The sequence below is a fragment of the Eleginops maclovinus genome, chromosome 16 (genome assembly GCF_036324505.1).
Source record: "Eleginops maclovinus isolate JMC-PN-2008 ecotype Puerto Natales chromosome 16, JC_Emac_rtc_rv5, whole genome shotgun sequence".
Lineage (NCBI taxonomy): Eukaryota > Metazoa > Chordata > Actinopteri > Perciformes > Eleginopidae > Eleginops > Eleginops maclovinus.
The window spans coordinates 18194616-18209160 of NC_086364.1; positions in this window are offsets into that span (position 1 = coordinate 18194616).

The following is a 14545-nucleotide window of genomic DNA, read 5'->3' on the forward strand; positions in this document are numbered from 1 at the left end:
AATCCTCTTCTGTAATGTAAGCCTCATTTTATGAAACACACAAGGCAGGAAACGCTTCACATTCAAACACATGGCATCACAGTTCTAGGGTGCACACATTAAACAACGGTGCTAATAAACACCGCATTGTGCCCATCATCAATCCTCGCCGTGCGAACGTGTATTCCTTTATACTGCTCTCTCACACTCTCTTAATAACAAATGGGTGCTGAGCTCTAACAAATGAGTCTGCAGATGAGAGGGAGTTGGTACACAATGAATCACACTGACACCCACTAAAGCATGCACAAAGACACGGGAGATTTTAAAAACAAACGCACATAAAAGAGCAGTGTCCTTGGGGAGGGGGGGGGCCACATGGCTGTTCAATAGATGACTCATAAAAAAATAATATGTGTTCCAACAACTAAATCCATTGTGTTATCTTACTTTGAAAAACAGCATTGGTGAACAAATGAATCAGGTCGGACTGTCTTTGGTTTTAAGAGAAATACAGAAGTCTATATTATGTTGGAGTGTGCATGCGAGTGAGGCGTCAATGACACCGGTGACCAAACATGACCAGGAAAATCCCTTTTATGGAGACCTCTTTTAAACATGCTCTTTAACCATTTGAGTGATAGACCTGATGACTAAAGCGGTCAGCCTTAGACTTGCAGAGAGTGCGTCAGTGACTGGAACAGTGAGGGGCAAGTCATCCAAACGATGAAGATAATTAAAGCCACGGCATGGGCTGGTGAGTAAGTGAGTGAGTAAGTAAATGCAAACGTGTCCATGCATGTGTAGAAGCATTTTGCGTTAGCAGGAGAGAAGAAATATGCTTGAATCAGTGGGAACACATTTAACAGGTGAGCTGGTCTCTTATTACAAGAGAAGCTAACTTAAAACATGCATGTTGACTGTCCCATAATGTATGGGAAGAGTACCCAAGCCAGGTGTTAAAGTCTAAACAGGAAGGTTTTAAAGGGTTATCTTCTTTTGTTAAATTGAATATTATGTTGAGTGCATACTTCGTCTTTGGTCTTATGTTGTCCTGATGTCACAACTGTAACCACTGACACACAAGGCGTTTTTCATCCGGCTTGACAAGAGCTAACCAGTTCCCATTTGGCACAAGAAGGCTGTCCTGTAAACAAAACTGGACGGATTCAATTCAGCAAACATACAAATACAGGAACACTTTGGCTGCGACTAAGGAACATGTTGTTATAGGCAAACATATTGAAATTGTAACCCAACCAACATCACAAATTCCAAAACGTAAGGGTTTGAGATCATACATGACCAACAAAAGCATTAGTTGCTTACATTTGGGAACTTGGAACTATGTATTCTTCTGTGAAGATCACTGATATCCAATCATTAAGGTGCCTGCTGATTAACTGTGAATCAACTGATCGCTCTAAATGAACAAAACCCTATGTATCCTGTGCCTCTGACATTTAACGCTCTGATCAGTACAGAAACAGTAGCAGAGTTAACGTGATGGTTACTTGGTTAAAAAATCACTTGAATGTATTCATTCTTCACCCACACACCTACGCTGATTATCCACCATTATGTTATATGAACACAAAGATGAGTCATTATCTTACATAAACTTTTTTCATGATTATTATCCAGGTAGAGAAATTCACCTCCTTTTCCTTGTTTCCATATTACACTTCATCTGAAGACTATTCACACTCAGAAGCTTTTTTTCCTTTTGTCACAAAGGGTTTTCTGATGCAATATTATTCTCAAGGCTCCCTGAATGGAGAGGACGGCACCGACAGCTTTCATCTGTGAATCACTCTGAGGCTCAGTTCTTACGCATTCAGGAGCTAAAGACAACAGTGCTTCACTCTCTGGTTTGTGACGGGAAACATCAAATATGCACAAATGGGAAAAAGAAAAAAAACATTACAGACAACATGCCCATCTCAGTCACGCTTTGATCAGGAGTAGCGGCTTCTCTTCTCTAGTAGCACACTATGTGGAGAACCACACAGGCATAAAAGAGTTCAGTCAATCAGGCCTTAAATAAACCAACTCCTTCACCTCTATTCACTGTTTCTTCATCAAATTGTGACCATCATCTTTTTTCTCCACTGGCAAATGTGCAGGTCAAGTGTTTACTGTGCGCCATTAATGCCCACTGGTATACTGGATTGTAATAATCATTCTTGTTACAGAGTATTGGAGACCATTCATGAGTTATTTTAGCATAAGGTCATTTCAAAATCCTTTTATTCTTTTTTAAGAAACAAAATGTCAACACCACTTCAACATTTTGGATCCTGAGCAAACACACCTGCCATGACTTAGTTACATCCCTTAAATGCCAGAGTAAACAAGTCATTCTGGTCCGAAATCTCTCATGAAAATCAATGGAGAGCCAGCCACACCCAGCAATAAGCAAGAATTCCATAATTCTATTGGGGCTAGATTAGATAATGGCTTTTTAAACATAGATAAAACCGTATAACTGGGACACCGTTTGGACACACAGTGCAGCATGACATTTTAGTCGCAAGACCAGCATGAAGACATCTAAAGAAGTAGTTTAGGTTCTATGAATGAGACATTTTTTATCTTACTTTACTCCCTAAGACACATCCTTCCCGGTCCATTAAGCAACACAATCATTAGAACCACTAATTACATTGGCAATCAGCAGATCCAGCCTCCATACGGAGCTTGTTTTCCTGCTTTTGAATAAAGATAGGGATAGAGTACCACACCTTAACACCATTAGCACATCTGAGATCAAGCAGATCAAGCAGAAGCCACCAGGGAGCAGAATCAGTGGCTCAGTCTGAATCTGTGACTAACAGAAACCCCCTTCTTTTCTGTGCCGGCTTTAAATCTTTATCCATTCGTCATCCTCTACCGCATTCCTGCACCGGAGCTTCTTTTAATAACCTTCCTCTTTATCTTCTTCTCATGTTTTTCCCAACTGACTCCACGCTGCACACACGACTCACCTCTAATGATACCTGCAATGTATAGAAATATACCACGCTACATCGGCCCATTTATCTGTAGGTAGGTAGATAAGAATGGGCTTTTTTCAAGGTGGAGGCTAGCTAGAGCTACTCTACCCTTCATAGTTAGGAATGCTATTGATCAGTGGAATAGCACTCCGGCACAGCACAGTGTGAGAGAACATGAGAGGGCCGGCAATTCAATAATAACACATCAGGTTCATGATGTTTAGAGCACTACTGTAGACATTTCTCCTGTGAGCTGTTTGACATTAATTGAGCAACAGCCCACACTGAGATTAGCACGTTTATAGGAAATCTGTAGAGTAATGAAAATGGGGGGGCTAAAGCTAGGCTGAGCAATTAACTAAGCAAACAAATAATAAGCAAAACCAGACAGAACTTAGGCACATGGGAACCAGATAATGACATGGAAGTGAAAATCATCATCAAGAAGAAGTGAATAGGACAGGTCTGACTGACAGTTGTGTAATGGCAAATCCAATTTGCAGTATGCTGAACAGGTGAAGTCGTATTGTCACTCAATGTTAAACCAACGGCGACAACCTTTTTCTCCGCTCCATGGCAGATCTCATGTCGAGGTCCACTGCAGCGGCAGCCGTTCGGAGAGCCGTCCATGCCTTGCCCCGCTGACCCTCATTATAACAGCGCCCACGACCACCACTGTGCGTAATTGAACCCTGGTCCTGCTAATGTGTGCTGCAGGTGTGAAAACCCATGAATCACCTTTGCTCTGCTCTTTATATCGGAAAGTTCAACCCACTGGCTCAGAGGCAAACCTCGAGAATTCAGACCGCAGAGGAAGTTTGAGAGAGATGAAAAGACAAAAGTGGAAAGCTGTTTAAAATACAGCCTGAGATTTAATTTGTTATTCTGTTTTATTAATTACTACCAATAAAATACACGCCACTTCCTACTGGTACTTGACAGTGTAAGAAAACAAGACTACAGGGAACACTGGTGTTTATTCTTATAAATTGCATAATCAACTTCTCGTTTCCTTTCATGTTCCCCACAGTCCTGTTTTCTACCACTGTATCAATATCTAAGTACCGATAAGAACCAGAGACAACTTTATTGGTACATGTTTTATATAATAAATTGACAATATTATTAGAGTTTCACCAAAAAGAGTAGTCGTTGAATCCATGGATTAATATATACATATATTGGAGTAACATTTTTTGGGCTATATTGTCAAGACCTAACAACAACACATTACATTTTCCTTATTTGCTGTTTTATGATAGATGAAATACAAAAGACAAATCTATGACTATGAGCCCACAGTTTAAATTTTTAAAATGGGCAAACCTGGAGGCCAAATGATCTATTAAATTAAAATCAAAAACCAAATTCTTCTAACTTGTTTTATAAAATGGTGATCTGCTAGTATAATTGCTTAATGAGCACAGCCTCAAAGGAAATGATTGCATTCCTGATACGTGTTGGATTCATACAGCCTTGTATGATGTCTTCTTCACAACATGATGACTGGCATGTTCTGTAATTGATCCAGCGAGGAGACACAGGTACTGTAGAAAGCCTGCTCCTGTTAACAGCAAACAGCAGATATGAAAGTGATATTTTTATATTGGACTGCAGTGATCTGAACAGGTTCAGTGTCATTGCAATATGTGGCTCGGGGTTATCAAACATGGAAGGTAAACAAAACCCTGCTGCGGTACAAAACAACCGAGAAATCACTGAGAAAACATGGCCTGACCCACCTGTCAAAGTAGAGACGCTTCTTTCAGCATCAGGAAGGACCTCGCAGTGCTTCGGAAAACTATTCAGACTGAAATCTCGTTTTAGGGGTGCAGAGCTTGTGAGCGTATATCCAGCACTCACCTGAGGCGAAAGCCTGTAATGACATTTTATTGCTGCAAAAGCAATGAACACTGAATTGAGTGAAGAAGTGAGCAGTTAAAAAACCTAATGGATCATTTGCAAATGTGCAATGGAAGTATGAAAGGTTGATAGACGGGTGGGGGGGTCGGGGGGGGGGGGGTGGGGGGGGAGTCCAGCTTAAATGATCACAGGATGGTAGGATCATGAAAGGATCATCAAAGCTATAAAATCCCAGGTGCAATCGAGCTGCCCTGTCAAGTGATATAACGCTGCTAACAATTAAATGATGAGTAGACGTCTAATCTGTGGCGTGGCAGACATTTAAAGAGAGCCTTCCTCTGCGACCCTAATTAGTGTGAGATGGAAAATCCCCTTCTTGGCTTAGGTTCAAGGACTCAGATTCTTTAGTCATACCTTTCCCTGCTGAATAATCCCGTCTCAGCCTGAACCTTTGATCCACAGGCAGAAAGAGAATCTAAATTCAGAAGTAAGACGGTGCTACATCGGGAGAGTGTGAATTCTTGATTGCCTCCGACACAATGACCTATCAGGTCCAACAGAAGCAACCGGTGGAAATAAGGACAATGAATTTATGACACTTTCTGAGAACAGTCAGAGTACAATATCTCGTATGAATGATGTGCTACCGAGGAGTGCTACAAAGACTTGATCTAAAATACAATTATCATTTTAATGACGTGTCGTCAGAGTTTAGAGGGGTCGTAAACTCCTCAATCAGCTCTGCAAAGTGAACGGACACGCTTAAGGTCATTCTGTCATCTTCATCTCTCTCCGCCTTGCATGTACTTTAAATAATGAAATATCGAAAAATGATCAGTTCAAATTAAGGTAACACCACTCTAAATCAAATATATTTTAATTCAAATTCAGAATATCTTCTGGCCTGTTCAGTAGCTAAAACCAGACGGACTTAAATCCCTTTTAAAGTTATTATTCGTATGTAATTACTGTAGACTTTGTTTATCCATCTGTATTTTGTTATGTGGTCAAATGTAAAGAAATGGCACAGCAGCAAGGGGGGAAATATTGTTAACAGTTGTGCTGCATTGCACCAGTGTTTGTTGACAATGCTAGAAATCATATATAATAAGGATGTACAAGTTTCTGTCTGTATCTAGATACCATCAATCAGGCGAGACACCAACAGGACCATCTCCCTCCGCTTCGCAGTTATTCAAATCTGGAAACGTATAGGAAGTTATGCGGGTTAACATCACATAAGGATTCAAAGAACAGTCAAAATTGTGAAGTACAACAGATTGCAGGCATACTGTAAATTAACTTTGAGAGCCGTCCTCCCAACCTCCTGTATTATTTACACATTTGCAAGGAAAAAGTCATAAAACACTTCTCGTCTTTCTCCATAATAAATGAGGAGCAGCCGAAGAATTTCGCCAGCAGCCATTTCCACTTGATATTATCTTTCCACTGTTCTGCACACACTGAATACGACTTAAACAACAGATGCAAAACTCTGCAGGATACCTTGTTTAATCCTATGACACGGGTTCAACAACACAAACAGAAGCGCCTCCTCCACATATGCCGACTGCCACATACACCCACACACACACAAACACTGTCTGGCAAGAGAGGAGTCAATTTCAGGTAAATGATATGCACACTGCCCAGCGAGTAAACATATTTGGCACTGCTTACAGTCCCCAGCAGCAGGCTATATTATTAAAGGGCTAAATGATATGCATGATTTTTATCTGTTTAGCAATCTGTCCAATCATGTTCATGCACAAACAGCAGCATGCTTTCTACCAAGAGATTTGGGTATCATTTTAAGACCCTGAATCTCCGTAAAAAAAAATATATTGGGGACCATATCCCTCTATTTTCCAATACAAGGGTTCAGTTTGTGACATTCGGGTCACATATCCCGAGGCTTCCTGTGTTATACATCAGAGAAAAAGGACCAAATATAGAGAAACACATGTTGAGAACAACAAACTAATATCACTGCACTAAAACAAACCAAACCTTCTTGTGTTTAATCTACGATGGTCATCGCTCACAGCGCTTTGTAACACAAGCCAGGCTTATTGCACTTTAATGCACTTCAACGCTGGCTCTCCCCAACAGTACTTCACTGGAAGAGGAAAAAGTTAAATTGACATTCCTGCAGCCTCTTCACCAGTCTCAGCATTTAACTGTAAATTGCCTTACATGAAGAGGGCATAAAATGTGTAAGGGCACAAGGTATTAAATGGATAAGATATTTCAGGATTCTAATAACAGGTAGTTCAGGATAGTTTGTGTAGTGTCAGGTTCCTTTTTATCTCAGGTAAGAAGTTGTTTAGTCCTTAAATATCAGCCAATCTGTCATCAGAACAGCTGTCTAGGAAAGGAAAACTGCCAGGTTTTAACCAGCAGGCTTCTGTTCAAAGCCGCCCAAACAACTTTTTTTCTATCACCAGATTTGATCACAACAGATCATTCATCAGACCGGTACTTTTTGTTTCCCATAATACCCACTCCCTGAATCATATGATCTACATCTGTTAGCTTCAGAGCTGATACTGAACATACTTCTAACACATTTAATTAAAAATGTCACACTAACAATTCTGCAGTTAACTCGTTACCCATTTCATGTGAAGGGTTTAATGTTCACATGAGATCCAAATGAATACTGGCAATGAAAGTCGAGATGCTGAGAGCCAAATTTCCATTCAACCAGTTCTAGTAGTTTGCCTTTCCCAGTTAGACTATTGCCACAAGCGATCGGTTCTGAAAATCAAAATCCTTCTGAATTTATTGAATCGTCTTTTGTGTATTGAAGTGCTAATGATCCACAGAACAAAAAGAGAAAATACACTACAGCACAGACTGGATGTGGTGATGCCAAAGCAAGTGGCACAGACTGGCTCTCACACTCGGGCAGGATTGTGTGTCTTCACGCAACAAGTATGTAATAGGCTTAACAGATCACGGCAGAAAGATCCTTCGTCCTGAGCCTAAGCCAGTCTTGAAAGCAATTACATCCACAATGCTTTCGCACCACACAGGAGGAGGACGGACAGGGAGAAGATGAGGCGGAGGAGGGGGGGAGATGGTTAAAGCCTTCATCGCTGTCACACATTCCCTCTCTGCAGCTGTCAGTCTCATGTGACTCCAGAGAGGAAAGATTGTTCATTTCAATATCCAAACAAGGAACTGAGAGGCAACAAACATGGCCAACACATCAGCCTATAGTCATTTAGCCCCCGACAGGTGATGGGTTTCCCTGAGGCACATACAATAGGCCGACCTGTCAAGGTCCATATTTCAACTCTGCAGCCTGTCAGAGTCATTTTCCAACGGGCAGAGCAGTCTTAAACATTTTCTGCCTCTGCAGATCTGTCCCTATAGTCTGTTAATGTAAAACCGACACTTAAACCAGCAGCAGCACAGCAACTGGAGAGACAGGAAGTAAAAGTTGGGACTTCAACAGGTTTTATACACCACCTAAAGAAGTTTGATAGTTTGGGAAATACGCTTCTTAGATTTCTTTCAAATATATTAAAGATCCCGCTGTCATGTATGTAACATATATATCTATCTGGAGTCAGCAGTTGTTTAACTTAGCTTAGCTTATCTTAGCTTAGCATGTGGACTATTCCATCACATTGAGCAGCAGCAAGGCAACCAGAGGAGAGTTCAGGAAGTGACTGTGCACAGCTAAGGATTGGACCCCAAAATAAACCCCAGTACACTTTTAGTTTTGGCAATGGATTAAACAAACAAAATATACCATGGTTGTACTTTAAATTGTGCTAGTAGGCGGATTTTATTGTCTTTGAATAGAGTTAGGCTAGCTGTTTTACTGGCTTTGTGTAAAGCTCATATTTAAAACAGGACAGATCTGAAGATGGTATCTTCCTCTCTAACTCTCTGCAAGAAAGCGAATAGGCTTATCCCAAAATGTCCAACTGCTACCTGAATTTAGGTTGCTAATTTTAATAACCACACCTTAGTTGGCACAGATCCCTATGAGGGGAGAAACTAACACATATTGAGGCAGTACATTTTGTTTATCTAGATGAACCACCGCAGAGCATCCTCGCTACTGAAGCTCTCTGATTTCTTTATAGCGTGAGCCACAGGGAGTTACAGCCACAGTGTGTGCCAGTTTGGACCAATCAGCCGCTCTGTCTCCTCCACCAAGATTTAATGTTCTGCAATCGGACTCAAAATGATAATGAACTTACGGTCACCAGAGAATAGGGCTTGCTTTATGCTGAGAATAGTTTATTTTAATTTACACAGCGCAATGAAGCAGGTATTTCAAACTAGGCAGGAAGACAGCAGCTACAAGCAGACTGAGTGGTGTAGTGCCAGCAAGCATCAAGGGATCGCTTATGGGCCTGGCTTACAATAACTACCTCATAATGTCAGAGACAGAAAGGGAGAGCAGAGGATACCGGTGCCAGAAAACATTTTCCACATACAGTTTGGCTGTGTTTCATCTGCTCTTGTTCTCTGCTTCACTGCATCTGTAAAGGATCGCCTAAAACAACAAGAGGCACAGAGAGACTTGTTGTGGGTATTGTGTATCTCTCCAGGTTTATTTTAAATGCAGTATAAGATACACCTGACTGACTCTCATGCAGTAAACCTTTGCCTTTGAATTTCAAAGATTAAAAGGTTTGAGCTTAAAACCACCCCGACGCCCTGTGTGGAAAACACTGTTAAAAAAAGGTCTAGATAACATCAGAAATAACCAATGGAATATTTCAGAACAAAAAGGTGTCTAGCACTGAAATCATTTGTGGATTAATCTATTAAAAGATAAACAGAAACATAATCATCAACTTTTCTGATTATCCATTGGCTGATTTCTGCAACAAACAAAAAAAGCCTAGTTGGAGCTTTTTCATTTCACAAATGTCTTGTTTTTCTAAATCTTTTTCGATCTTATTCAATAGCAAGCTGTAAATATTAAAGTTTGAAGTGCTGCCTGGGGAAAAGAAGCAATGTTTCATCTTGATTATTTTAGTTTTGAGTATTTACCCAACAAGGACCATGGTGAAAATAACATTAGTCTCAAAGAGAGAAAACATAATGTTGTGCCAGATTTAGCGCTTTGCTCATTTCCATCTGCGGTTTCTGGGCAGGAACACAGAAAACCCTCAACAGAGACTAAAACCATTACAAAGTCTCAATCACACGAGCTAATTCATTTCAATTAGAAAAAAACTTGAATCATGGTATTAAGACTGTTTGCTCAATATCTCTTTTTTTTTTGCAACATGGGAAAACGAGTGAAAGTCTGTTAATGATATCCTTGATGGTTGTAAATGAAATGAGAGATTGAGCAAATGCAGACCACATCAGGCATCTTGAGATACTGCTCACGTGCTGAAAAAAAAGATCCTTAACGGATGATAGCCGTCTTGAAATTGGGATTTTTCAATAGTTTTGGACATTTTATGGATACAATCATTCATTGACTAACTCATATCTGAAAAATGTGTTACAGCCCTGGAGTGGCCTTCAATTTTTTTGTTTGACATGTGTTATTTGTATTATTGCAATCACAAGCCAATGTCACGCCTTCAATTTCCTGGTTTTTCTCCAAACAACAACCTCCTAAATCTATATATCAAATTAGTTATCATCCGCAAATACTAGGTAGGGACCAGAGACTGTTTGGCATTTGAGATTGAAAAATTAATCTTTAATTAACTAATGTTCTCTGCTCTCCTTGGGTGTGTGTATACATGGAGGGGTGGTATTATAGTGACATCCAACTATTCCCATCTACAGTAACTCCTTTTCAGAGTTTGAATGAATCGAAAGTTGACTAGAAACCAGTCAATTCCCTCAAAAACATACTTAATTTCACCCTCTCCATTTGTCTATCTGTCTCTGCTCTCTCAAGCTTGCTTTATATTCTTTATTCAGGAAGACACCCAAATCATTCAAGAGTAGGGGAATCCTGCCTGCCCCTCTGCCTGCCAGTAAGGAGAACCTGTGTTCGCTGAGGGGTGGTGAGAGTTGGCAGGTAAGAGGAGCGAAGATGGATGCTTTAAATGCCGCCCTATACTGTCTGCTGGCAGAAACTGTATGGTCTAGGTAATCACTACAGACTTACAATGTATTCCCATGATTACATCAAACCTGAGTTTGTACTCAAAGACACATAGCCCATCAGGCAGGAGGAAGCTGTTACCTGTTACTGAATATACACATGGTATATAAAATATACAGTAACGGGCGGACATTTTGAGTCATAGCAGGAAATGAACAGGTGTAAATAATCACTAACCACAGCCCCAATTAAGGCTATTAAGTACACCTGTGATGATACTTGTTAAAATCTCTGCCATAACAAAGGCTATGTGAAGTTTTCATACAAAAGCCATAACAAATTGAAGGACAGTGAATAAAATGGAAAGAGGCTAACTAATGTAGCTTTCCATGTGTACAACAAGACATTTCCAAATCATTGTACCATTTATATCGGCTAAGAGTTCAGTTTTGACAGAGTTTGTTTCCTTAAAAGACAATTGCCGGTATAGTTTTGACAACACTTACCACTTTTTTGAAGATGTTTCCAGGTTCACGGAGGTAACCAGCTGAAACATACAAATAACCAAAAATAAGTCATTCATCTTTATTAATCTTATTAATATAATGGATAATGGTCATCGTTGATAGTTAATGGTTTATTATTGTATGTTATACCTGTATTATTCTGTCTGCTGGTTTCATAACAAATCGACTTCCAAGCACTTTTTTAGAACCTGTTTTCAAGTAATCCATATTCAAAGATTGCCATAGATACACTTCCAAGTTTGGTAATCTGTCCAAACAAGACATGGATAAATGTGTGTCCTCACTGAAACATTTAAGGAGGCCAGGCTCATAATGACCTTCACAGTGCAGTGCCCATTTAGAGTGAGAGGGATGGAAATGTCAACTATAGAAGTCAGTGAGGCAAGAAAACATCACAGAAATAAAACTGCTCTGATGTCTGGAAACCGATAAAAACAACATGTGACTTTAGCAGAGTCTTGACAGTTGTTTGCAAATGAGGGCAGTGCTCAGAAATTGGCCTAAATCGAAGCTAGAGTGATGGTCTCTCTTGTTGCAGAAAGAAATCGATGTGATACCATATGAGAGTTAGTATGAAGCATCAGAGATAAATAGACGTGACTGTATCTATTTGTTTGTGGACATATTAATCAGGCCCAGTAGTACATCAAATCAGAAAATGAATTTTAGCCCAGCCGATATGAGATTAGTTAAATAGACAGGCCCACAACTCAGATGGAGGAGGCATTAAACATTTAATGCTTTCCAGGTTGCAGACATCACGGTAAAACAAGGCCTCGATTCAAGCTGTAGATTCGTGCATGTAAAACATCCCAAACAAAGTTTCTCTTCAAGTGTGTCAAGCCTCCTAAAAATAATTTAGTGCGCACTAATCCAGATCTCTCTCATTTTTAATTAGTGGGAAGGTCAGGATTGTCAGCAAATGAAATACAGGCTTAAGTTTTAATGAAGATACCCACTGCAGTAAGACTCGCAAGACATTTCCTGATTGTGAACAAATGAAAAGTTGTACAAATATCCATACATCATTTGAATGGGTGAAGTTCGAACATATTGTTTGGGTTTGAACCAATTGTGTTTTCTTATTTAACCTTGGAATCTGAAAAAGGGTATAGACATGGGGAAGAATAAGTCATTATTTTGCAAAGTACAACCTGTTTGGTATTTGTGAGATGTAAATATAAAAATAACACCCCCATGCTGACTTTCCCTACGCCTGTCTCTGGTGTTTTGGAGTGAAACATATTCATTATCATGTTCATATTCCCAGTGAAGGCTGGGATGTTTATATCTGTAGCAAGAATACTGAGACTATTTCAGCAGCTCATTATCAATGCAGATCTCCTCTGTCTGCAGTGCTCACCAAAGAATTAAGAGATCTGCTGTTCCTGTTTGCAGTATTATACAAAATCTTAAATTGACTGATTCTCCAGTCTCGCATATCACCGGTCAGACAGCAGCTTATGAGGCAGTTTAGAGAACGAGAGAAGTTTCTCAGGGATTTAGCTGCGAGTGATTCTTACGGTTGGTTTCTTCTGAGACAAATTCCAGACAATCATTGCTGTATCATATCTGCGATGATCATTGCAACCAAAAGTATAACAGGGATGTGAAAATGTAGCTCTCCTCAGGAAAGATATCTGTTTTAAGGGTGGTTGATAACAACACTTTTTAGCTTATTAGAAGTATTATCCAAAGGGTTAGTAACGACATGGAGTCTTTTTTATAGCGATTAAGATCTGCACACCAAATCCCATATTTAAAGCAGTAGTTTTCTATTTGTATATGATATGGTCAAATCAATTCAATATAAAGATGTGCAGCAACTCAACAGCAAATGCATTTGTCACAAAATCTACAAAAATGACCATGATTTTTGAAGCTAGTTGCTATTGGTTACTTTGCATCTAATGAGATGGAACACCAGTTTATCTAAACATTTATCCATCTGCTTAAAAGAAATGGTGAAGAAGTAGTCACTATGAGTTGATATCAGATGGATTGCCATGACATTCTCTAAAGGCATTCATGGTCCTCACAGTATCCTAATGACTTTAGTGATTCCATGACCTTCCCTCTTGCGCCACCGCGAGGTTAACATTCATATCTTTTCAAAGTGAAATGTCACAGATGGATTCTTTTTCAATTCGCTAGAGGGGGGATTTTTGTTAACGTCGGCATTGAAATGTATTAACATTTTTGGATTCCTTACAACATAAAATCATACATTCCTTAATGTTACACTATCAAGTTGAAGCCCCTGCTTTACAGTTGTAGTTTTTAGCATTATCCACCAGAGTGAGCCATTTTCCCAGGTTTGACCTATGGGGCAAACACCTGCTAGTTTCCAGGTTTTCTGCAAAGAAATGTAAAATGCATCATAATCAATATTGTGCTAATCATTGAGATATAGCAGAATGTTTAAAACACCTAAAGCAATAAGTGTACGGAAACTAATCAAATGTGTGTGTCTCTCTAAACAGTGTCATTATGTAAACAAACATTTAAAGGGTTAACATTTAAAACAATATATATATTTTGTATGAATGATCAGGGCTAGGGTTGGTTAAAAGATATGTCGGTGAAAGGGAAACTAAATATTGATAAATCCCTTTATTTCAGGTTGTTGACATGTTTGTCCACTAAGGACATCAGAGCAACTTTTAAAGTGCAACACAAGGGTTAAGATCAACAGTTTACGTTGACAACAATTCTGTGATCAATAATAAATAGTGCACCCGTAAATCATCTCAATGTGGCTGTAGGTCAGCTACCATCCCTCCTCTACAAGGTTGTGTCAGTTCAGCCATGCAGGTGGATACATTATAAGGTGATGCATTATTTAAGAGCGCTCGATTGACTTACCAAACTTTGTTGTTACCTCAACAGACCTTGTTTTTCAACCCTGTGAATGCCGGGGAAATAATTCAGCCTTAAATTACCAAACTGCTTTGGAAGAGCCAGTTTTATTAGCAAATTAGATGTAAAAAAAAAGAAAAAAGTGCTGCTATTTATGTGGACAATTTGTGTCTTGGGAGGTCATTAGAGCAGACTGATTAATTGTGTAAATAAAGTTCTGGCAAAGTCACAACACTTCTTCTCTCTGACAACCAGGACCTGCCAGGAGGAGCTCATCA